This window comes from Calonectris borealis, chromosome 1 (genome assembly GCF_964195595.1).
Source record: "Calonectris borealis chromosome 1, bCalBor7.hap1.2, whole genome shotgun sequence".
Taxonomy (NCBI): Eukaryota; Metazoa; Chordata; class Aves; order Procellariiformes; family Procellariidae; genus Calonectris; species Calonectris borealis.
In genome coordinates, this window is record NC_134312.1 from 187,252,295 (window position 1) to 187,278,932 (window position 26,638).

The 26,638-nt window shown below is 41.0% G+C and overlaps 1 protein-coding gene across 2 annotated transcripts in view; it reads right to left on the reverse strand.

Moving 5' to 3' along the window:
* Nucleotides 1-26,638, reverse strand: part of ENOX1 (ecto-NOX disulfide-thiol exchanger 1) — a 376,506-nt gene that overhangs the window by 143,803 nt on the left and 206,065 nt on the right. Inside the window, exon 4 of one of the 2 annotated variants that reach the window (XM_075139390.1) lies at nucleotides 7,615-7,647. The exons of the other annotated variant lie outside the window; for it this stretch is intronic. The gene's annotated coding sequence lies outside the window, so the exon portion shown is untranslated. The remainder of the gene's footprint in view (nucleotides 1-7,614; nucleotides 7,648-26,638) is intronic. 2 annotated transcript variants of the gene reach the window in all.

Genomic DNA, 26,638 nt, shown 5'->3' on the forward strand with positions numbered 1-26,638 from the left:
TAAATTCTGAAATTCAAAAGGAATTGAAGGAAAACTCACATTTCTTGCAACAATTTGCAAAAAAAGGTTTACTAATTCAATTAAAAAAATACATGAGAGACCAGAGCATTTTTGAAAAAGTATCTTATTTTGTGGGATGGCACCCTAACTTAGGCATCTAACGTATGCTTCATCCCCCCGCAGCTCTACTGAAGAGAAGCCAGTTGCTTTCCAGGGTTTCCAGAGAGTCACCCTGTTTACCCAGTTTTGTCTGTCATGTCTCTCTCTTACAGGAGGCCCTTGAAAGCAAAGATTGATTCTGCAGGAACTGGCACTTTCCTTAAGAAAACAGCTTCATTAGGCACAAGCCAGTGAAGATAAGCAGGGTCCGACCCTTAGAGCCTAAATGGGAGCTCTGGTTATGTGTTTACTTACATAATTCTTCTGATTTTTTGTTTTATGAATGAATTATAACACCTTTGCTCATTCTGGATTATGCCATTAAAAAACTACATTGTCATCTTTTAAACTCGTAAAACATATGCCGCAGCATTAAGAGATTTCACTTTTCACTATGTGCACTGAATATGCAGGTTTTTGCGTAGTTACAAAGGATTCTTTCCACCAATTTTCACTGAAAAACAGTTAACGAGTAAATCATGGCCATACTGATAGGACTAAGACAACTTAGAGAGAAATCACAATATATTTATAGTTTCCCTCTAAATTTAACAAAGCCAATTTGCACAAAACACATTTTCTGGAAGAACTGCTCATTTGAGATGCTGCACTACTTAAATCCTCTGCCCCAGCACTTCTTGAAGATAACACATGGTACACAGAAAGGCCAGATTTCCCTTGGAAAGCAGAACACTGGCAGATTTCAACAGTGAAAAAAAAAATAAAACAAAGGGCTTCAAGATAAACAGGTGTTCTCTTGCGATGCTCCTTGAAAGGTCACCCGGTAATAATTCATGCTAAATCCTGAACTTCACTGGCATCTCAGAGCAAAGCCTTAACAGGTTACAAATGTGCTTTTTCTTTTGTGTGTGTTTTAGCAGCTGCACTCTGAATATGCTGAAGTCTATAAATAACAGAATCTGGAGGCACATTAAGCAAAGCATTATAGAAGTCCAGCTTAGTGATTGAAAAAACATATGCAGTTCCAAAATCATCTGGAAGGGGAAAAAAAAAAGCAACTTTGCAGGCTAGCAATGCAGCGTAGCCTTGATAAAAACAGGTCTGATTATTCCTTGAACACAAAACGCTGTTGTGAATTGATGATTGCGTCTCCGGTTTTCACTCTGCCAAGACGGCTTGCAATTGTGAATCACTTGCTTCCCATTTAAGAGGGCAGTGGCTTACCGACTAAATTAGACCAATCCTTCCTTTAAATTTCTGCATTTTAAGAATTTATGTTTAACAACCAAAAAAAATGATTCTGAAATCTTTTAATTACTTACAGCAGTATTTTAATAGTAGGCCTTGTATCACACTGTTTTCTACTAAAGGCCACCAACCGCTTTAGAAACATGACATCCCACACCACTGTATTTCAGACAACACAGAAAGCACCCAAAGCAGGTCTTGAGCAAATGCACTTCAGCAACTTCACTGGAAGGTTGAATACTGAAATGAGAGGTGCTGGAATGCCTCCTTGATGCCGTGAAGTACCTGGGCCAGTCATTATAAGTGGGCTATACATGCTATTTCTTCTCTACTTGGGCTTGAGGGAACACCTATACAAATGCACCACACTTATCACATACCTTCTCCCACTGTAACATACAATGTCCTTACCTCATGTTTACTAGAGCTACTTCAAGCAGCTGCAATACAAAGTGTTGTCTGGTTGGTTTTTTTTTAAGAAAAACAGACAAAGGAAAAGAAAAAAAAAAAAAAGAAAAAAAAAAGACCAAAGCAAGCTGGGACACACTTCCAGAAAGAGCATTTTAGCTTCCTGGCTAACCTAAAGTGAAATCATTCCCATGCCACCTCCTGAAAAAATGAACAGCTTGACGGGTAAGCCCTCTCTGTGGCAGAGCCCCAGGGACAGTATCATACAGTCCATCAGAGGCAGGGGAGCCTCGTTACTGAATTTCCAAATGAACACAGACTCCTCTCTTCTAGCCCCAGAAGACCAGGAGACAGTTGAGTTTCACATGGCAACATTATGTATGGAAAATTTATTTTAAGTAACTTTTTAGAAGTTTCTAAAATGCATTCATTATCATTTTTCTTCTCCTTCGAAGCCTGTATAATTGAACTCCTGGAGTTAAAGCAGCCTGTCTTTTCAGGCAGAGATTCATGGAAAAAAAAATCCTTGTCAATCAATTTTTAAAATATAGTTTTATCATTGGACTAAATTGTGATAAGAGGTGACATCTAAGTGTCCTTGGTTAAGTGCCTGGGTGATCTGCAGAGCACTCTTTTGCAGAGTACTGAAGCTATTCAAAGTCATATGGATCAAAATTTTATGCAAGACCATCAAGTATCCTCTCAATGATGGCTGATAAGTGAAACTCTGGAAAAGAGGCTTAGGCTTCTTTTGTTTGTTTTAATTCAAGGTTTCTGGTGATAAATTCTGCTTAAGAGAAAAACTCAGTATCTCTTCTATCAACTTACATCTGTCCTCTCTCCAGAAGCTGCCATCCCCTCTTAGCACATCACACTCAGGATCTTTTCGCCAGCTACAAGCTCTGAATTGGTAGTGTGCTCCCTGGTCTCATTTATCTTGTATTCCTTCCATTCCTCTTAGTATATCTCCTGTTCTTCTCCATTTACTTCACAATACTCTTTCTTGCTTTCCTTTGTATTTTTTTTTGTTTCTATCCACTGACTCCACGCTTCCCCTTACAACAGAGGCACATTTCTTGCCTTAGTCTGCCACGGGCCATTCCCTCATCCAAATGTCTCTTCACAGCCAAGACAGTATCGTCTGTTATACTGTGCAGTTTTATTAGGGGAGGGAGGGATCCATCTCACCGAACTTCAGCTAACGCAGATGTCTATTCTATGCCTGAGCTTTTCTGCTGCCCTCGTCGCCAATGGGGAGAACAAGATACTTCCAATGGCCTGTTTCAGACACCTCCCTCGCTAGGCAATGAAACACACCTTGGAGGTACACATCTCACTTCTCTGACTAGAAGTCTACACTGCAGTTTTGGATATGGACATCTGCTTTGTCAGACACCCATGGGATGAGATGAGCTGGGCTGAGCGAATTGCACCTTGGGAGCCCAACCACTGCTCAGCTACCTGCATGCCGTATTAATCCCAACAAGACGCTCAGTCCTGAGGGACTTGGCTCCCATTCCTGTCCTTTGCCTGCCTGTGTTCCAGCACAGCGAACCTCAGGAGAACAGAAATCATGAGTCAGTTTGCAATAACTCATGAGAATGTCCCCAAATATAGATACATATGGATATTTAGAGAGATAGTTTGCTTTCTGATTTTTTTTCTGCCCATCCCCAGTGAATATGCCAACATATGACTATTAGTGTTTGACAACGGGAGCTGCCCACTCAAACACATTTCCTACAACTGTGATGCCCTACATCTGCCTGTTCTCTGGAGAGAGATTCATCCTGGACCTTTTCTACCTACTTCCAAATGAATCCCATCTCCTCAGCCCCATTCCTTTACCAGACACTTAACTCCCTTGCTCCTTGCAGCTCCCATTTTAAAAATCGGTGTGGACCACACACACCTCTCAGCTACCAGAGTCCCCTATTTCTGCCCATCAGCCTTGCCCAGGCTGTTACTGACTTTCTTTATCCTTCATGCCATGCTTGGGGGCAGCATCTGATTTTGATTAGGAGGTGAGGACAGCTACAGGGAGTTTCCCTCTGCCCTTTCCCTTTTCCCAGGTTGTTTGTTATGGGTAAATGAGGGGAACAAAGAAGATTTCCCACCTCCCACAGGATGGAGCAGAGCTTCCAGGCTCTTTGTGCTCCCTCATACCCATTAGCTTTCAGCAGAGGTTGAATTAAGTTGCTAAGCAGAGCCAGGAATTTTGTCTGTTTTCTGAACAGTTGTATATGGGATCACTAGCAAGTTACTGTAGGGCTGCAAACTTAGGAATATCACATACTCTGTGGGTGAGGTCTTCTTCACAGGACACTTGGACACCTCCTTTCTCTTCCATTGAGGGAGAAGCAACCCCATATTTAACACTAGGTCAGATCAGGAGAATAGCAGTTACTGTGCATCAGCAATGATCAGGCAATAAAAATTATTGCGAGGCTTCTCCCTTGTAACTAGCTGTCAGAGGGTCAGGGCAGAGGAGGCTTGAGCTGTAGATCATGGTGAATATAATGATGCTAAAAGCCCTCCCTCCCTCCAGGTGGTCCTGCTGTACCTTTACCCAGCCAACATCCCTTCCACTCCCCTTTCCCTGAAACGCTTTCTTGTATGTGCATTTGCTTTCTCCAATTTCGATTATAACTCTTCAGGGCAGGAAATCATGGGGATTTTCCCTCAGGCAGGGTTAAAACTCACTAGAGACCCGGCGCTCCTCGTGCTGGAGCAGGAATTGGACTGATGCTGGCTTTAGCCAGGAGCCCCCCTGGCAGGGATGTCAGCAAGCCAGCGATGCTGCGATGCAGGGGCAAGGCCACCCTCCTGCCAGGCTTCTGCATAGCACCTCGTGCAGCCAGGCTTTCGTCCCTTTTGAGACTTTTAAGATGCTACCGTGATGTAAAATTAGGAACTGATGATGACAGCATCCCCCTCTCTCCTCACGCAGGCTCTCCACCCCTTTCACGTAGTTAATAATCCTTTCACCCACCCTTTTCCGAAGTGGTGTAGGTTTGTTTGTCTTGTCTTATTTAAATTATAAGCTCTTCAGGGCAGAGAATTTGCCTTTATCTATGTTGGTAAAGTACAATGTAAATTTACTGCACTGTATAAATATTTTCTAATAACAAGGGCAATAACAAGAATAATGTATTTACTTTACTGTAATACAGTATTTCCAGGCTTCAAGATACAATCAAAACCAACCCAAAGTCAACAACAAGACCAAAAGATTTGCAGAACCTTTAACTGTGAAGTGGAAGCCATGAAGTCACTGTGTGAAACTTTGGTAAATTAGTTACTTATATTCATAAATAGCAGTCGTTACTGCAGTAAAAATCCTTGCAAATTGGCCCTCTGGAAAATATAAAGCAGAATGCAACCAGTGTAAACCAGCAGAGCACTGCTTCACATGTGTATTATAAGGGTCACAAATGGCCTACTAGTTACTTTTTAAACAAATGTAATGTTAATACTTTCACTGCAAGATTATGAATAAAGCATTTGGCCTGTAGCTATGGATATGGTAACATGGCTTTTGACTTGTTTGTTTATATTGTCATCCAGCAAACTTTTGTACCATGCTCTCCTGGGACTAAATCTTGACTTCACCCCTTGAATGCGCAGAGGACATAGCCTGTGTAAAGGGCGCTGGGGTGCAGCCGTTTCCCTCAGCTTCCCCCAGCGTAGCTCGATGGCCACCGCTCGATACCTCCCTACAGCAGCACAGAGCTCTTCTGGCACACAGGAGGGAGAACGGGGTGCCAGGGTCAGTGTTCATGCCTCTTTGGCACCGTCTCTGCTCATGCTGTTAATGGTTTGTTTGTTCTTTTAAGCTCCAAGGTATCAAATTAATCAAAATAATTGTGATGATGCAAGGAATTAAACTGACAGGAGTATGAACTGCCCTTGTTTATCCAGGTGATGCTACTGGAGGTGCAAAGCAGATACATGTAGAGAATAAAGCCCTGTCCTTTGAATTTACAGTCTGAATAGAAAACATTTTGTGAGACCTGTGTATTTCTGTTTAAAATATATGGTTTAATTTAGAGTGGCCGGGTGACACTAGTGGCCTGTGATATATAAGCGGTCAGGTTAAATGACCTTTATGTACCTTCTTGCCTGAAACTCAGAGCAACAGCAAGTGGAGCAGTTTGAATGGGTCCCATTTATTATTCTTTTAATTGTCTGCTAATATTTCTCTCAGTAGGAAAGATGAATAGACCCCTTCTATCTCCAAATGTCTTCCAAACTATCCAAAATTGCAGTTCAGCCAAAACAAATAAGGGGTCTTCAGTTCACTAGAAATGCAAAAGCGACTGGACGGGGATCCAGGAGATTCCTGTTCCTCATATAGCTCTGCCATAGATGTTGGGCAAGTAATTTAAACTGTCTATGCCTTGATCCTCCACCCATGAAATGGTGTGATAATATTTTATCCCACACTTTACTAATCTTGCCTAATCAGGCTGTTCTCTGCTTACGGAGTATGTCATGTCCAGCACCACAGGACCATGGCCTGGGCCTGCAGATAACACAGGATAGCATTAGGTCGAGGAATATTTTTTTTCCCAGTAAAAATCAAAACCAGACGTAAAAAGGCAATGATCATAATTTCTTATGGAATCGCTGTCTATCCGAATGTGAAGAAAATAGCAAGTTTCCTTTAAAAGGACTTGCAATGAAATTCACACTCTGTCAGGTGTAAATTACAGCCTGTATCTCATCTTGTTCTATCTACAGCTCCTTTCTTAGTCATGCATAGCAGCAGTGTACAAAAATATTTCCTGCGTGTGATCAAGCGAGTATGGGCACATAAGATGCAAACAAAATATGAGACTTTAAAAAGATTGTTTATTGGTACCTTAAAAGAAAACTAAAAGTTGGTAATCATGTCATTTCTCAATCAGATAACTGATTTACTTGGGAACACAATTGTGCTTGGGAACACAATTCAAATAAATCTATGAAATATTTTCTTTAGGAAGTTACAGGAAACTGACGTAGCTAAAAATAAATGACAAAAAAAAAAATCCCAGGAACATGATTATATTGTGAAATCACAGATATAGTAGATCACTTAAATTAAGTCCTGATCATAATAGAGCTGCTCAGTGGAATAGTATGGGAGATATGCTTTTCATCTTTTTTTCCCAGTGTTTTACACAAGACCTTCTGATTCCATATGCTTTATGACGTCTAATAGATTACTTCAGGCAAATATCTAAACACCATACTAAACACGGCAGAAACCCAGTTTCATCTATGCTCATCTTTGAAACAGTGAACTCCTCCCCAAGTCCCATGGGTTGGTGACACTGCGAAGTGCATCACTGGCCACAGTGAAGCATCACCAAGTTCGGGAGGAGTCGCCAGATGGAGTTGTAGCCCATTGTTGTGTTAGCTCATATTTCAGGGTACAAAGAAGATTTCAGCCTCGGTAGAAATTCAATGTTGTTAATCTTCTTTAGGACAACTGTGACTAGGGGCAAGGGAGCAGCATATTCAGTTTAATTACATGGCCAGAAATGACTGAGCTAGGAAATTCTCTCTTTTAAGTTGGCAATTTCCTTTCATTCAGGAATAGTTTAAAAAGTCTTAATTGTTAATCTAGCTATACAAAGACTATACCTAAGCTTTACTACTGATTAACTCTCCAAATGCTTACCAGTTGGTGACGCCTTGATGTCTGCCACAGCTCAGAGGAGAAGCAATAATTTTCTAGATGATCATCAAACCCCTTTGTTGGGCATTCAAGATAAAAATTTGCTTGTTCGAATAGTGCAAGAATAAAACAGCTTCGTATAGTTTCTCAGTGAATGAAAAGAGATGCCGTACCTGCTACGAATGGCGACACATCCTCTGAAGAACCTGCAGACAAGGTACCAGATTTTCATGTCATCTCCAGCACAGTTTGTGCACTTTCCAGGATAAGACAATCAAGCTTGGACCCTTGGCTTCCTAGTAACCAACATCTGGGCTAATAAATTCAGCTTAATTGGGGTCCATGCATGTTTCTAAGGGGGCTTTAATGGTGGAAAGATTCATGCTCCATCTCATCTCAGTGGTACAAAGATTCACGTATGCAGATCCATCACTGAGAATGGCCTGGCCTCTGTTATCATTAATTGAAGCATATTAAGAGACTTGGCAGAAAAAAAAAATCCAAATTTGAAATGTCAAGAGACAGATCCATCTAGTTTCACATCCTGTTTTATAATATACCTTAATTGCAGTTAATCAGGAGATATTGTTCCTGGTGGAAGAGCATCTGACACAGCTTTCGTGGGTGATTAAACATAGAACAGAATCGGATACATTTGTTGAATGCGGGATATGTTTATTACGACTGTACAACCCTATCTAGAGTATCATTGCTATTACATAGCAAAACAAAAGAAAGTCACAGGCCAAAAATATTTCCCTTGCTTCATGATGGTTTAATAATCCCTGCTGTCGTCTTAAATTTTCTACTGCTGGCCCCTTAGGACTCTAGTGCATGATCCAGCTCCCACTGAAGTTAATCAGGGGCTTCTCAGTTGGCTTCAGCTGAGCCACATCAGACCCTAAATGAACAGCAGATAGAGGAAAGGGCCGAGGGAAAACAAGTGCTACAGGGGTTGACCTCTGTGGAAAAACAACGCAGTTGGACACTGTCAATGAGGGCTTCGATGCCATTTGTGAAAGAATAATCTTTGATTTATCGGAGGAGGACGATTAGCTGGAATCCTTTCCTCATACAGTATAAAACACAAAAAGTGGAAACCCAGACTGAAGCCACGAGCTCAGCTTCTGTGGGTGTCAATAAGGTTTGCGCACACTCATTGATCTATGGCTTTCTACGACCCCAATATATGTTTTGCTGGGCTGCCTGAGATCATTGCTCATGCTTAGAATAGAAATGGCAGGATTGGTTTTATCACTGAAAAGTAAGCAATGCCTGTCTTCTGCCTGAAAAGTAACCAAATTAACATTTGTGAAGTAATCTTAAAAAAAAAAAGTAGCATTATTGGCTAGATTACTTGTACTAGAAAAAGTCTTGTTTTTCACAAACTCTATGCATACTGGTTTCCTAAATGCTCCGTTTACTCTGAACTGCAACAATTGTGATAAATAATTTGCTATTTAATCTTTAGTGCAACTACATGCTTTGGGCAAAGATTTTTTTAATTATTTATTTATTTTTAAAAGCAAACCCACTCTTTTGACGCATTTTTCCATTCCCAGTGATGGATTTTATCTTTGATATGTGATCCAGCTATTTAACTACCTCTCACCCCTTCTCCCATGAATTGTTTATACAGCAACTTGGCAGCATAATTTGCATATCACAGGAAAGATCCCATTACATGTTCCCAGAGGTGTGGTTTCACCAGCTTTATCACTTTCTGCCACCTATGCATATCCCTGAAGCAGAGTGTCTGGTTAATCCAGAAAGGCACTTCTTGGCTGCCAATAGTAATTAAACATTAACGGTGCAGTTACAAAATTTTCAGTTACTCAAAACTTATGTCCCCATTGTCTTCGATAAATATAACACCTACAAAAGTTATTTATCTTTTCATACAAATTTTCCTGCTGCAGGAAGATCACAGAGCGTTACCTTTACTGTATTCTGTTCAGCTGTTGCAGACTTGACCTAAAATAATTAGACAAGGAACAAATGCACAAAGGAAGAAAAACTGAAAAGAAGGGAAACGTGCTTAGAAGCAGAGTAACTCAATGTACCACAGAAGAGCCGGAGAAGACTTGGGGTGGAGACGGTATTTGCTCTCTGGACTCTTATTTGGTGATGAAGGGGACAATGGCTCTAATTGCAGGTTTCTTGGTGATGAAAAGCCCATGTTTGGGTGTATTCCAGATTATTCTTCACCCATTGTATGAAACATAAAAAAATGACAGCAGCATAACTTTCACTGAGAGGAATACTTAGTCCAAGAGCACTATAGCAACATCAAGGCATACAACCACTGGGGATCAGGGGACAGAAATTAAAGGGAAGCCAGATCCACACCACAGTAAAACACCAACAAATTTCCTTGCACAAAGCATTGCTGCCTCCAGATGTTTTCCCAATAAGTAGACAAACAGTCTTGTGCCTTCAAATAGAGTCATCCAACATACATTTGGGGGGAACAAACATTGCAGGTACCAAATCTTGCTACCTTTGATTGTTCCTATGCAAATCCACCTTGCAGTGAAAGACTACATATGTGAAATTTCAAAAATGCAAACCAGTTTGGGTGAAATTTGGAGTCTGAGATCTAGAGTAGACTTGTTAACAAAAACAGCCTCCTTAGAAAGTACCCCAGGCAACCCTAGTAACACCACCCATCAGTTGCAGACAGTGCAATAGCTGCCCCGGCACCTTCCTCTCTAGCAATATGACAAACCCACAACATCCCTAATACCGTAGAAGGCTGGAAGACAGAGAAGGGGTTGATTCACTGACAAAACTAAGGGGCTATTGAGTCAGTAGCCTTTGAGTCACAAGGTCAACCTCAGCGAACAGTGATTGAAACTTGTTATCGTCCCATAGCCCGAAAGCGCGTTATATAGTGCAATAGCCGGCAGTCACAGTGACAGAGCACAAGGCAGATTAAGCACAGCTCTCCCCTTAGGTCCAGGGATAGCCTGGTGGGCAGGAAGGAAAACCTGAGCTGTTCCCACCCGTTTAAAAGAGAGCATTTAGTTTTCAAGCCCGTCAGCTTGATCCTTTTGAATGCATTGTGTTTACTGACATGCCACCCTGACATTTTGGTTTAGTAGTACAAAAAAAAACAAACAAGAGGTAAGGTTATAAAATCAAATATAATGTTTTCTGCATGTTAAAAGAAGTATTGCTCCCACGGAGACCTGGAAGCTCAAACCGCTGCAGCACTGTGCCAGTACATGAAAACCAAAAAATGGAACTGACCTGGGTTTCACGGTTCAAGCGTGCCGTGGCAGGGATCCTGGCACTACTTCCAGATTCAACACTCGAATAAACACAGTTGTAGTTTCTTGAAGTGGATGCTTTTAATGCAATCTGAAAAGGGTGAGAGAAAGGGCATTCTCCTGAAGACTATATTTCTTAGGTAGAAATAATTCTGCCTGTAGAAGCCCGGCTCGTGACTGTTTGCTATTAAGACTGTACGGGAGAGAGGGAGCGTCTTTGAGTTCACATACTTAATGCTCAGTGGTGTGTCTGCGGAGTGGTTCGAAATAAACAACAGCGAGGAGGGGTTAACCAGAGACCTGCTGGCTAAAATCTATATGCCTGGAAACAGAAGGGAGAGGGCTGCAAGATCAGATATAGTTTAATTGTTTCTAATAGAGGGATCAGCCACAGAGCTACCAGGCATAAAGACGCCTATCACAAACTGTACCCAGCTTCCATCTCCCCCCTAAACCCAGAACAGCAGTTGTGCATGTCATGTCAGTCTTTCTGAAAGGATCTAGAATGTCCCCCTAGTCCCCAGATAGAGCATCACTGCAAAGCACCTGTATAGTTAGTAGAAAGAGAGGACAGAGAGATTAAATAAGCCACCTATGCACAGATCTCCATCAGAATACCTAAACCCCATCAACCTCACCCCAAGATGTATTCTCCATCTTATTTCCTAAAACAGCTGTGTGCCTCCTGGAGAAATGCCACCATTCTGCCATAGCTGCATTAAGGGAACGTCCATGCAGAAGGTTAGATGCAAGTAAAAATGTCTCTGAGCCTGATATGAGATGGTAGAAAATCCCTTTACTTGGACTCTGCCTACCAAAATTTCATCACTGCTCCAATATATTTCTTCTTTTGTCGCAGTTGATGCAGCAGGCAGGAAAAAAGCTCTTGTTGAAGTCATCAGAAGTGGATGCAGGCATGGGTATAGAGTTGGGCATGGAGCACAGCACGAGTCGGAAAGTCCAGACGTGGGGAGGGCTTGAGAGGAGGAGGGAGGGCAGCTGTCCATTATGCTCGGAAATGTGCAGAGGAAGAATGAGCAAAGCTGTACTTTAGAAGAGCTTGTTCAGCTGCAAGACGTAAAGGATACAGCAGACATTTTCCAGAAGATCTGTCACAAGCACTGACATTGGCAGAAATCAGATGCAGTTGAAGACATTTTGCTAACAATCTTCCCAGTAACTTTTCTCAGAGAAAGACCTGGGGCACTGCCCCCTGTCCAAAAAAACCCCCAACTCTATAAGAGAATTACTGGACAATGGTACTGAGGAAACACCCATCGTAACAGAGAAACATACTGTAAAGCATAATGTAGTACTGTGGTTGCATACATTTTTTGCGTACAGAGTATTTATAGATGCTAACTCGGGCAATTTCATATATCTAGGTATTTATTCTATGCTTGTAAAATGAAACAGCATTTTTCATCCCATCTTGACTGGAAGAGAGAATATATTTAGGTTATAAATTGTTTAAAATTACTTGTTAAAGCTATTGGCTTTTCTGTATCTGCTTGTAGGAGGGACAGGAGGGAGATGGATAATGCTTTACACGTAAAATCATAGAGGAGAAAACCAGAAAGCAAGCTTTGTTTTCAACATGTTTAAACTGTTCAAATGACAGGAATCGGTTGCCTTGGAAGCAGATCTGCAGCTGAATGAAACCTTTCACCTGTCCAACATATGAAATATTTATTATCTGAGGGTGACTAGAGATTCAATAAAGCCAGACATACAATGCAGAAAGCAGACCCTGGCTCATCACCTCCATGAATTTCACAGGTCCTGCGGCAGCCAGATTAAATTTTGCCACAGAGCGGGAAGCGGGCTCAATTGCAGCATTGGGTGTAAGGAGAAATAAAACAAGAGGAGAGCAACATCTTAACTTTATATTCGATTTAACCAGGTTGGTGAAGCAAAATGCTGATGCTCCTCCTATACTGTGTTTAGTAAGGCTGGAAAATGTTATTGTTTCCAATTAGAGAGAAGATCCCACTCTCTCTTTAGATAATTACTTTTCCAATAAATTATTTTTGGCCACTTGTTTCCCCATAAAAATTGCCCAGTGTTTTTGTCTTGTAGAAGTTGTTGGGTTTTTTTTTTTCCCTTCTCTTTTGTGTAGGTTGGAATTAATTTATTATAGGCTGAAACTTGGCAGAGATCCAGACACAACGATCTGAAAAATGTTCATACTAAAATTCAATGATTGGATTCCTTGTTTATTTTATCTCAGAGCCTCCCTGAGAATTCGGTCCTGCAAAACGGAGCACAGTTGATGCACAAGTTTGCATGTAATCCAGTTTGCTTTATTTTTCAGGAAAAAGACTTTAGATGTTTCTGTTGCTGCAGACACAACCCCGAGTATGAACAAAAGCCAGAGCCATTATTTAAGAAAGTGGTATTTTTGCATTGCTGCTTTCAGCAGCGAATCACAGTTTGAAAGAACCTTGACATTTTTGCCCTTTATCACATTCATTTTTTTCTCAGAAAATCTGGATTTCTAAGGCCTTTGGCATCCTTTCTGTTGCTAAACAGCTTTAACGTCTGCATTCAAGAGGTGTTGAAATTGTTTAATTAAGCTAAGGGGTGAAAATAAAGATTAAAGTCCAGTGTCATCATATCCTAAATTGTACCACAATAAAGTATAATATGTCTGCTAAGTCTGTATGTGTGTTTGTGGGAAGCGACTGAAAAGTTGTAGAGAGTTAACACACAACACCAAAATATGATCGCTCCTCTCAGTTCGTGCTGCTTCTCTATCACACTCCGCTTGACAACTGCATGAAGATTTTAGCAGTAAATATTGGATCAGATAACGTCATTTCAAGTCAGGCTTGCAGGCTCTTGGGTGCTGCGCAGAACTGATCCTGCCCTAACAATTAAGATGGAAGTGAGGTATGAATAAGATGGGGAGGCGAGGAGGGGAGGAAGAAGAGCGCAAGAAAAGAGGCAATAAGGTATCTGAATGATGCCATTGTACAAACTGCACCACCACGGTTTGAAACCGATGCATACATGGCTGGAAAACGGGGATTCCTGCCTTCACAGTGGCAGGTAACATTTTTCTCTAGTTTCTTTCACAACACAATAGACCTTAAAATATTAACCGGTCCTCTGTTCCAGTTATGCTGTTCTGACACCAGTCCTGTGCCTTAATAGAGTGCACCTCTCATCCCGGGAAGGAGCACTTCCCCATCCCTAGCATGTAATACTTAGTTATACGCTCAAGAGAGCAGGCTTTTCTAGACTTTGCCTTCATTTTTATTGCTTCTGTGCAAATTACTTCCTCCACGTCTGTTACAGTTCCCTTCGCCCTCTCACAGAGCGCTGTGCTTACGCTTTCCCAAGTTTGCCAGATAGAGGTTGCTAGGCTCCAAGTGCACGAAAAAGCGTGGAACGTGCCTTCTTTCCTACCTTTCCATATGCCTGGAATACCCCCCTCCTTTCCCACCGTGGTACATCAAGTACCTTCCCTTTCTTTCAGAAAGCTGAGAATCCATCTGTTCCGCAAAGCGCTCCATCTGCAATGACAGCGAGTCCAGTGATGTGCTGCCAATATTTCAACAAAGGGCTCCTCTAAACTCATTCCCCTGAGTCGGTACGCAGCCCACGTCCCCAGGGTGGGGATGCTCGCAGACAGGAGGTGTGCGGGACTGGCGGACTCTGTTCATTTGGTTTTCCCATTTCAACAAAACGCTTTCCCATATCCAAGGAAAGAGGCAGCAGCATTTGGTAAACGTGTTTCTCTTACGTGCCTCCTACCAGAAACATTCATACTTGGGTCCTGGAAAGAAAAAAATAATTCCACTTTGTTGAGAGAGTTGCAGAGTGTTCACCTGGAAAAAATACAAGGAGTGAAGATGGTAGGGAGGAGGGATTTGAATCCCTTTCAGGGACTGCTGGGGACTGTATCTGTATCAAGCAAATTAGGGAAAGGGCCCCAGTTACAAAGAAGGAAATTGTGCCAATTTTCCTTTCAGAACAATGCTAGCAAACAGTTGAGCTTTGCAAACGTGACTGGTGAGTCTGAGGACAGGGGTGAGGGAAGAGGCCTCTACAGTTAAGGAAGGCAGTTTTTCAGAAGGCAAGTGTACAGTACTTTTGCTGTTCACACTTACGTATCAGGTCTCAATACATATCGTACAGGATATAAATACATATATGTATATACACATGTATGTATAAATATATGTGTATTAGACAGTTGCTTTTACAAACTTTGGCTGCTGCATTTGCTTCGTATGCTATCCTGTCTCAGGCATTTTAAAAGTCCAGGCTTGATAGTTTTCCGTATGTGATTTATCCAGGAGTTGATGATACATGCAGGCTGGGATGCTTTGACTGCATATACTTTGGATCGCCCACTTTTTCTGTCGCTCTTTATCAGCTGCACAGCATTAGGTTTACGACAAGTTGCAATCTCATATAAATGGCCAGCTGTTAAAGTACATTAAACTCCCAAAGTTTTCAAAGGTGACAGTGTAATATATTATTTGCTATTTTTTAAATCAGCAATTTCTTAAACCATTTGAGGCTCTTCTTAAAAAGCAGGAGAACTCTCTGCATTGGAACACATAACCTATACCACTTCAACTCTCTTATCTTGATGTGTTTTTTAAATTGTACGTAAGGAAAATAAAAAACCCTTGGACTCAACAATTCAGTATATCCTTCAGCAGATGAGTTTTGTTGGTTTTGAAAAATAAAGAACACAACATTAGCGTCAGTTGTCACCATCACATAGTTTAGCTTGATAGCATTAAACTATAATAAATGTGCAAATTATCACACTAAATATTCTGTATTTACATGTCAGGAAGCAATTTAAAAAAATATTTTCTGGTTTTGCCTACTTTGGTTGCCACACAGATAGCAAAGTGTCAAGTCTCTTACCTAAAAATGCAGGCAGTGCTAACGCGTCTGTCCTATAACAAGTTCTTTCAGAAAGAAATACTGATCCTTATCTAGCAAAGCACAGCTGCACATTTTGGAGCTCACCCATCTATAGCAAAACACTTTGGAACATGTATGTTGAAAGCATTTGTTTCAAGGCAGAGATTAAGCGTGTGCTCAGTCGGTCTGTTGAACTGGGGTCTGTCTGAGGCTTCCACAAGGCGATCTGCAATGCTCAGAGCTGTCCTGCACAGTCCCAGGCTGGCTCCAGCACTCCGGGATGAAAGATAACAAAAGGCAAGTACAGCCCAAATCCAAACATCGCTGTGAACTTTCCCTCTAAGCCAGGCAAGACAAAAGCTTTTGAAGCAGAGGGCTGATGTGGCCCAGGAGGGCTGGAGAACTGCTGACCCAAGGCACAAACATATACAGCCCCAGAAATCCTACTGGCTAAATTGGTAAGGCAGGACGGCATGGGTGGAACATAAGGATCATTATTTCCTTTTTGCAGACAATAAAATGAGGCACAGACAAAAAAAGTTACCTGCTAAAGACCTACTAAAGCAAAGGTATGACAGGAATTTGAAATGAATCCAGATCTGCTGAATTCTAGTCTGATTCTCCAACCATCAGACCAGCATCCCTCCTGGCTTTGAAATAAGCATTCAAAGCATAATTTAAGTAATTTATACGTCCATCATGTTAGCCAGGCAAGGCATTAAAAACACTTTGCAAAGAATTGCCCAAGTTAGTTGTCACAAAGGAGACGAGCTGAACCAGTGAAGGTGGTGCAGGGTGCTCGTCACTCACAAGTTAATTGCCTTCTCATTTTTCTCTATTTTCTCCAAAATCTCTTAAAATCCCAGTAATGCGTCCAGCCCAGTTTCACTTAGTTTTGATGTTGGCAAAGTATCTTATCAGTCTTCTCCCTACTCTGTGCTCCCAAAGTGATTGCATGGCATGGAAAGGCCAGGCTGAGTTCTTTGTAATCTGTACAGTTCTCATCTGGTTAAAAGCATGTGAAAAAGAATACAACATCCCATACAAAAAGTCAGCTCACCTTTCCTTTTGGAAAGAAAAGCTCCTGCCCTCACTGATGTATGAGTGAGCAGAAACATAAAGTCACCAGCCCTGACTTGAAAACAGAGGGGTTGTGTCGGGCTATAAGTGGTCCAGCAAGTTTGTAAGGGGGATGGTTTACACCATGCCATGACTTTGAAACATTCTGTATTTTCAGTCTTAGGAGGAGATATCCGTCATATAAATAAAGTTGGAAACTACACGAGAGAAACCAGCTGAGTTGTTTTTCTTCTAGCATTCACACTTCAACTGTCCTCTTCTAGCTGTGTCTGCTGCTGTGCCACTTTTTGGCCTCAATGCACCATGTCTCCACTAATCTCCTTGTGGTTCTTCTCCCACGGATGCCACAACCCTCTGCAGGAATGAAACCCAGTGGTCTAGTCATGATTTCCTGCTGGGCCAGACATCTCCCTTTGCAAACTCTGCTTGCAAAGAGGAGGGAAGACGCCATCCAAATGCATAACTGGAAATATCTTGTACTAAAATTCTGTAGTGATCATGCTAGTCTGATCCTTTAAGCTGACCACAAGCCTGCAAACTGAGAACATAAGTGCTGCTGATAGGAGCAAGTCAATAACACAAGAAGTATCCCAGTGTGAGTTCTGCCAACTAGAGTGTCAAAATTCTTCTCTCCTCTCTTCCTTTCCCTGAGAAAAGACCCATTTCCCAAAGGATGGATCTGTTTCCAAAAGCACACATTAGCACTGAAGCTGGACGCCAACACTGCATGCAATTAAAGTGCTGGCTGCAGCACAATTTCATCTCCAACACACACCTGAAGGACCCATCCTCCTAATTTTCTTCTACAGTCCTTGAATATCCCATCACTCCAATGCAGTATTTTTCAGTCAAGCCTATATAAACTGTCTCCTAATAAATACTGGCATGTGTGTACACACATGCACATAACTAACAGACCAACCAACCATCTAACCAGCCAGCTAACACTGTATGTTTATACTTAGCCTTCAGCTTGCTCAGTACTCTATTTTAAATTACCTTTCTTCAATATTTTCTTCACATTCCCTCAAACTTTCTTACCGCTTCAACTCTGTGTACAGCTGCTTCTTCACGAGGCAATTTTGTTGCTCAGTTAACTATCACATTAATCAGGTGAATGTGTCTCCCTAGTATATCTAACAATTGCTCATTAAATCAGGTCTCCAATACTGTTGAAAAATAATTAAAAACCTGTTTCCAATGAACAAGCTATAAAGGCATTAAGGACAAAATAGTGTGTGGGAAATGTATTGGAAACGCAGGGACAGAAAATTCTGACCAGGCATAGGCTGGGCAGAATTAGCTGAATACCAAATTAATTACTAGCAGTGTCAGGCAAATATTAAAAAGAAAGTTATAAATATTCAGTTCAAATTAACAATGAATTTATTATGGCTGAACACAAGCTCCTTTTATGTTTGCTTCCTACAAATAGTCATGCAAAGCAAATTCGAAGCTTGTACACGCCACGATTTGCTTCCAGAATAGGAGGTATAATTGATATGGGATTTACACAGCTTGACAAAGCAAGGGAGGCCTGGCTCCCAAAATCCTTTGGAGCCAGCACACAAAGGTAATTAAACAAACCGGTGAAGGAACTGGCTCCCTGCACCTTCTTTAGCTAGCACCATGCACAAGGATACCTAATTACAGTTTGTCAGCAACTGAGGTGATGAGAGAAATCTGCCATCAGGCAATTCAAACAAAAAATAAACTAGAGATAATGATACTTCCATTGGAAGAACAAGAGACTGAATTTGTCGAGTAAATGATTCACTTTTGCTTTAATTGCTACACACAGAGTGAAATGACACAGTGATATCTCAGTGACCGGATAAAGTATGTCATCTTCTCCCCATCCAGTGAACCATGCAGCCCTGAACAGATGAGTCGCCTTCCCCTGCCTGCATTAAAGGAGAACAACTGGAAAAGATTTAAAATTCAGTTTGTAAATCGAGCAATTTTAAATCAGCTCCAAGTCAATCACCCCATCTCCAAGTCAGTCACTGACAGCAGAGGCAACGTAGCAATAATGAGCATTTATATTTTGCAATTCTTCTATCTGTGTTTAGTTAGGATAGTGGTGGTTACTCCACTGTTCCACTTAATTAAATACTGTTAAAATTATACTTTAATCATCATCTAATATCTTGCTAGCACAATTACAATCTATAACTCTCCATCTTACATCAATCACTAATTTGCTGTCTGGCAGTATAATTTCTCATTACGAAGCATTCATCTTTAACAAGTCAAGGTGTGCCAAGTGCTCCTAATGCTACAATGGCCACTCGCCCTGGTGAAACCGTGGCCCCAGAATAAAGAAGCAGTAGCTGCCTTCCTCCTGAAAGCCACGGTGTTGGACCCCAGGAGGAATCCCATGGCATGTGACAGAAGTCATATACATATAGTCTCAGCGGGGTATTCCTAAAGCATGGGCATGCTAAGGAGGTGTGTGCTGAGGACACGCCGCCATCCTGCAATGCAGCCGGCGAACAAGCAGTGGAAACAATTTAACTATATAGAAAAGCAATGACCGGACAACAGAGAGATGATTATCATCAGATCCGCAGAGTTAGCAAATAGAAAAAAGGGGGAAAAAACCACACTCACTGTAGCTGAACCTCCCCCCTCCTCTAGAAAGCAGACGTTTCTTGTAAAATAGTGGAAAGAAAAGGGAAAGGAGGACAGTCTGATAAGGAAGCCATGGATAGAAGTGAGATATTTATCTCAATTTTGTATCTGAGTGCTCTTCATACATTACTGTAAGGCTTAGCTCTGCATCACGAGCTTACTCGACACTGCTTACTCGACACTCAGGGCAGCAGTAATTTCCCAGCCACACAGTGAGACTTCTACTGCTGGCTGAGGTGCTCCTATGGTCTCTGTCCTGTGTGTTAAATTAGACCTGTTTTTTTCTAGGTATGGTTTTGCATCTGCACTTCACGTGTAAAGATTCTCCGTGCTGACTTTTGGATAAACCTAGCCTCTTCGGAAGGCATACATATATATTAGCATTTTTTAAACAAACATAGTATATGCTTCTATATAAGCAAAAGCATGTGTGAATGCATCTCTTCTGAAGTTTGCTATTCAATAATATGGGGGAAAAACCTTTCAAAGGGGACCTAAATCCGCTGCTTTTGGAAATCCCTTACATCCTAATGATGAATAAGTGCCAATAGTCATCTGTCATAACCTGCAAGATCTTGAGAATATTGTAATTCTGTGCAACAGTTACTTAGAGATTAAAGCATATAGATACTTAGTATATTAGACATTTCTAAACGAAATAATTAATGTCACCTATTTTTGCTCAACAAGCAAGTAGAGGAAAAGCTATTGAAAATGAAATACGATTTAAAGCAGTCCTTGTCCAAGAGTAAACTGTGTGTGTACATCATCAACATTTGTGTCATGGAAATGCTTCAGAAAGGCTTCATGGAAGAAGACAAATTATTCCAGTCTCTCCAAAATGACAATCTTGGCTGCTTACAGTTAAACTATACAAAACATTTTGTTTTGTGAGGCCAAAGCTTTATTCCTCAAAAGCTTTATTCAGTAGCCAAGAAAGCCAATGTTCAGAAAGAAAGAGTGAAACTTAAGCAATCTGGCCACAATTATTTCATTGTCTTTTATAAGCTTAGAATGATCTGTATATGGTACTGATAAACAGCCCTTGCTGGCTAAGTAAATAATACTGATGAAATCCGTTTGGCCTTTACTGTACATGTTTCTTGCAAGAAACTGATTCGCAAGAAACATCCGTTTTCACAGGATTTTTTTCCTTCTCCCCAGGAAGGCGGAACTCTGCAAGAAATGTCCCAAGTGAAAAAAAATTACTAGTTATAAAAACAGATGTTTCAACAATAATCACAGGATGATGTGGTAGGCAGAAATAACCATGTACAGTATTTATGTTAAACTATTCTGGTTCTGTGCTAGTTTCTACTCTGTTTTTCAGAGAAGGACACAAACATTTATTCAGATGCAACTAGCCTTAGAAAAAACGTAGCCTTCCTTTGCGGTTTAATGTTTTTGACCACTATTCACTTCCCAGGTTGTTTTATATATAAAAGCAGCATTACTGGAGCGTGCCTCATGATTGCAATCCAGTTGAATCTACAGAATTAAGGAAGTTTCAGCTTTTTCTTTTTTTCCTTGAGCAGACATGTTTGTCCTGTTTCCAGACTTTTACTATAGAACATATTTATCGAAGTCCATTGTGCTGGTTTTGGCTGGGATAGACTTGATTTTCTTCATAGCAGCTTGTATGGTGCTATGTTTTGGATTTGTGACCAAAACAGTGTTGATAATACACAGATGTTTTAGTTATTGCTGAGCAGTGCTTGCACAGCGTCAAGGCCTCTTCTGCTTCTCACGCTGCCCTGCTAACGGGTAAGCTGGGGGTGCACAAGAAGCTGGGAGGGGACACGGCTGGGACAGCTGACCCCAGCTGACCAAAGGGATATCCCATACCATATGATGTCATGCTCACCATATAAAGCTGGGGGAAGAAGAAGGAAGGGGGGGACGTTCAGAGTGATGGCGTTTGTCTTCCCAAGTCACCGTTACGTGTGATGGAGCCCTGCTTCCCTGGAGATGGCTGAACACCTGCCTGCCGATGGGAAGCAGTGAATGAATTCCTTGTTTTGCTTTGCTTGCGTGCGCAGCTTTTGCTTTCCCTATTAAACTGTCTTTACCTCTTAAACTGTCTTTATCTCAGCCCAGGATTTTCTCACTTTTACCCTTCCGATTCTCTCTACCATCTCACCAGGGGGGACCGAATGAGCAGCTGTGTGGGGCTTAGTCGCTGGCTGGAGTTAAAACACAACATCCATATAAAACCTAGTGTTCATGTTCCATGTATACATATTCCATATTCATATTTCACCTTTTGCTGTAAGATGCTATAAAACATATTGTGTGTTGAATAAGAGATCATTCTCCCATGCTATAAGAAATTCTGACATGCAAAGTTTGTTTAACCAGCCTAAATCAGGCCAAATTTATTGACCGTAATATTAAACATTTCGTTGAACTGCAAAGAGAATTTCAGTTCATAAGATATTTCATGTTGAAATTGTTTAAAAAGTTTGTAAATTCGCTAGCTTAAAGTTTTAAAAAAAATTCAGATAGAAATGATAGATTGCAAAAACCAATCTAGGATATGATAGATTGCAAAAACCAATCTAGGATATTTTATTGGAAAATTGTTTAAAACATTGTTATATTTCAAACAGCATCAGTTTTAATTGTCAGCTTTTGACAAAAGAGTTTTTAAAAGTCCTGACTTTAATAAATTGCCCAAGAAAATCTTCTGTGGCTAAGGTATTGCAAAAGCATGCTGTGCAAAAGACATATTTCCACTAAGATACAGATTAATAGAACGAGCAAGAAGAGATGCTTATATTTATATGGAAAGCAGATCTATCTGTGGCAATAATAACATTTATTAGACTTGAGCTTATTTTCAGTGTGAATGCAGGCATGTTTTAACATTCTAAACAACCACAGAATGCTTTTATTTGCTTTGTTCATTAAAAAAAAAAAAAAAGAGAAGAAAACACCGCAAATGTATATTATTCATGGATACAGATATCTCAGCTCATAAAAGCAGTGAGCTCTCAGCACATATTTTCTACCTGGTATTATAAACCAAATGTATAAAATGCACAGTTCCAGAGAAAAGTACACGATTTTGCAGTTCACTGAATCCTTTCTTTAACAACCTTTCCATTTATCATTTGTGTAAGCAAATGAGAGCAAACCCGGTAGTTTCTGAAAACACACAGAACATTTCAACTTTATTTAAGAGTTAGATGAGAACAGCAAACTACATAAAAAGAACAGAATTTACAGAAGCACAGAACCACAGAACAATGCAGGCTGGAGGGCACCTTTGGCAGTCAGCTGGTGCAAACCCTCGCTCTAAGCGTGGTCAGCTTAGATGTAGTTGCTCAAGACTGTCAGGTTCGAATACCTCCAAGAATGGAGAGTTCTCAGCCTCTCTGCAACCTGCTCCAACCACCTTACTGTGATTTTTTTCGCCTTAATATCCAGCTGGATTTTCCGACATTGCAACTTGTGTCCATTCCCTCTCCCATTATTCTCCCCTTCCAAGAAACATCTGTTTTCATCTTCCTTATATCCCCATTAGACATCTGAAGATAACACTTAGATCTTTCCTCAAAATTCTTTTCCTAAGGCCGAACAGACTCAGTTGTCTTAGTTTCTTCTTGTATATCATGTGCTCCATCAACACTCAAGAAATCTCTAAAATGTTTATTATAAAGACAAAAAATACAGGTGATGTCCTAATGCCAGCCAAGCCAGCTGACAGATTATCATCATCTCAAAGGACTTTTGATCAAGTCCTTATTTTACACGTGCACTTGAATGAACAATAAGGAAGGCAGGAGGAGGGGAAAGATTAATTATATCACAGAGCTGATTAGTTTGGGTATCTCTGTTTTCTATTTAAAGTTTTTTCATCAAAATTCATAACTGGAACTTAAGCATGTCAATTCTTGGTATATCAGAGGTAATACATTGATGGTTTCAGAGAGAAGTATCTGAATGTCCTAATACGTAATTTGGTTTAAAATGAAATGGTACATTACACCTATCTGTTCTACAGCAGGAGTGGAAATCTTTAGATTTAATTTGCTAAGTCTTTTGTTCTTTCCTGGTTACTGCACCCAGTGATCAAAGTACACAGTGTACAAATAGCTGGTAACTGAGAGAGCACATTGCCACATCGCTGGCAAAACACTGATTATTGAATTCTTATTAAAGTTCTAACACTTAGATATGTCATAACTTTCAGCTTTCAGCACTGGAATTCATCTATACCTCTGTGTACCTTTATTGTTTCGACATTTCATGATTTCCCTTGAGACTATAAGGAAAAGGAAGCTGTTTATACACACATCAGATCCAGAAATTGACTCACTTTCCCAACAGAAGCATGAACTAATAGGATGGTGAAATTGTGAATCACATATTCTGTGGCTTTAAGGCAAGCTGATAAAGTCATAAAATGAAGCTCCCTGGGGACCCTGAAACTCAGCAGAGCATATTAGAGCATATTTTCTGAATAATTTTTTATTTTCTGTCCAATACAATATGTTTTGAGTCAAACTTAGAATAACGCGATCACTTCTGTCATCATCACGTTGTGATTTGACTGCTTTTTAAAAAGTCAGCCACCAAACAGGGAATTTGCAAGTATTTCTTCAGAAACAAGGCAAAGCGTTCCACCACCAAGCAAACTCCATGTTTCGTTGTTCCCATTCCCTTGAAGCAAGAAGTGCACTCACTAGCTATTACATATGAAGTGGCTCTAAGTCATTAGTAATTCATTTTTTTCAAGGGTCTTTTTTTTTTCCTAGTGTTTTGAGGGCAGTCAGCCAGCAACATTTGCTGTGTGACAGACATCTGCAAGAAATGCGAACACATACAAAACTCCAGCTTTCAGACAACTCAAGCTAAATTACTAACTTGAAGTTTCAATATAAGCTTGCTGCTGTATGCAGCAAAGACACAGCACAAATAAAGGCAACCCTCTCAAGTCCTAGAGATCGTATTAGACATAACTAAAACAAGCCACTGTTGAAGCAGGAAGTTCTCTTCTGCTGACTTCTCCACTTCTTTTACTAATTCCTTGAGTTTGCTGCACCTTCTGCAATACTGTGATGGAATAAAAATTTGACTAATAAAAGGATTTGAAGGTCTCCTGTAAAAAGGAGGGGTTTCTTCTGTAGGTAATTTTGATACATTTAGATAAAATGAAGGATGAAAAGTGGATTTATTTGAATTATAGAAACAGGGGATCTGGCACTTGAGACGTGAGGTGCATTGCGCTCTCTAGCACTCTTTCTAGATGATGTGGATGAGAAGATCTCATAAACATCCAGATCAAAAGGGAGATAAGACCTTGAAAGTAAGGAAGAAAAATCTTAATGTGATTTCTCAGGAAGAGGGCTTCCAGTCAAAAAGGAAGATCTCAGAAGGCTGAGAAATGTAATTATAGTAGTTGCATCTTTGGTAGACTAGCAAAGACAGACATATCCGTAACCCTTTAAAAGCTCTTAAGACCTTTCTTAGTTATGGATCCATGAACTTAGATTTTTTTTTAAACAACTGGCTTTATGGGAAAGCTGACCTGGGAAGTGGCCTGTAGCAGACCCCTGCCCTTTGTGTAGACAGAAATTGCAAGCTGACACAGCGAGAGCATGCCAAGGTAAGCCAGAGCAGGGAGTACGTGTGGAAAGATTACTTGCCAGAGAGAGAACGCGAACCAGAACCATGGCACTGGATATCGTAAGATAAAACAAGTAAGAAGAAATAAATTTGTGAGTTAAAATTGCAGAGATTAGAGCAGAGGCTCTCCAAACAAATGAGGTCACCCATGCCAGAGGTATGGAGGGAGGATCCCATGTCCTGTAGGAGTTCAGCTGAAAGATGGAGTGGGAGGAGGAGAAATCCCAAATGAGATGTAAGAATGATGAGAGAGGGAGGACGCAACCATAAAAGCAAAGGGAGGAGAAAGGGTCAATGAGACTGGAGTAAAATTAAAGTGAGGTGCTTCTGAATGTTGTTATGATTATTATATAAATTACATACTTCATTCACCACTTACAGAGCTGTTTCAAGAACAACTGCATTATTGAAATCAATATAAAACTGCTGAGGTGCTCTACAAACACAAGCTTGGGTAATGTACCTGCCCTGCAACGCTTACCATCAAACTGAGCTTGGTAAATCTCATCCATTCAGCCATAAATAATAACTGCCCAAACCTCTGCCAGATCGGCACTATTTCCAAACTTCAGCTATATTTACACACCCACAGTTAGCAGCTGACAAGTCATATATGAGGGAAATTGCCTCCCTCTGAAAAAGAGCTGCTGTCAGAGCTGCTCTGTTCCACACGGAAATAATTCAAAGGAGTTGTCACGAAAGAGCAGCTATACTCAGAATAGTTACCACAACGGACATCTTTGCTCAACACCTATTCCAGTACTTTTACAGTACTTTTGTTCAGCTACTGAGTTAAGTACCAGAGATAAGTTTTCCTTCTTTCATTTTTTTTTAAACTTCTCATAGCTCCATGAAGCTAGCAGAAAAAAAGATTGAAAGAACCAGGACGGAGTCAATGAGTCTACTGTGAACCAAACTCCTTCCTGAGATCCAGGCAGTGTTATTAATGTAGAGCTCCAGACACAGGCAGGTAGGCATTGCCCAGGGATGGCCCCTGCCTACTTTATCGGTGCCTGGTAAGTGTTGTCAATGCCTGAAAAGACCGGGATGGGCTAATCTAACCTGAGTAGTCTCACCCTATGCTTTGGCACTGCAAAGCTGGTGGAGAAGGGTAGGTATCTCCTTGTCTTTCAGTAGCTGCCACCTTCACACCCAATTCTGGCAACAACTGCAGCTCCTCTTCTAGGAGAACTCGCTATATTTCCTTTTTCTAAGTCTTTTTTCCTCTTCCTCCTTGGGAGGACCAAGAAGGTGAGGAGGCATCATTGGAGATGAATGGGGAGGAGGGGCTGCCTTTTATGAGCTGGAGTGAAAATAAGATGCTGGATGGTGACAAGACAGGCCTGCGAGTCCCAAAGAGAGGAGGGTGCAGAAGGAGAGGGATTTTCTACAGGGAAAAGAGAGGAAAAGCCTCAAGGACCCATTAATAGCTCCCCTACTGCCTCTGCAAAGCTCCTTGCTCCTTTTCTCCAGCTGCTCTTACCCACCTTGCCCAATCCATTCCCTTTCTCAACCTGGAGCTGACCTCTCATCAGTCTAAGGCATCTCCTGGAGCCCCACTATCGCCTCAAACCCCTCTCCCCGCTTCTCTGCATCTGGAGCCCACCCTGCTACCACAGAGCCCTGAGCTCTGTCTACAGGGCCAGAAAACCTTGCACTGGTCCCTCATAGTGTTGGACATTTGAATGGC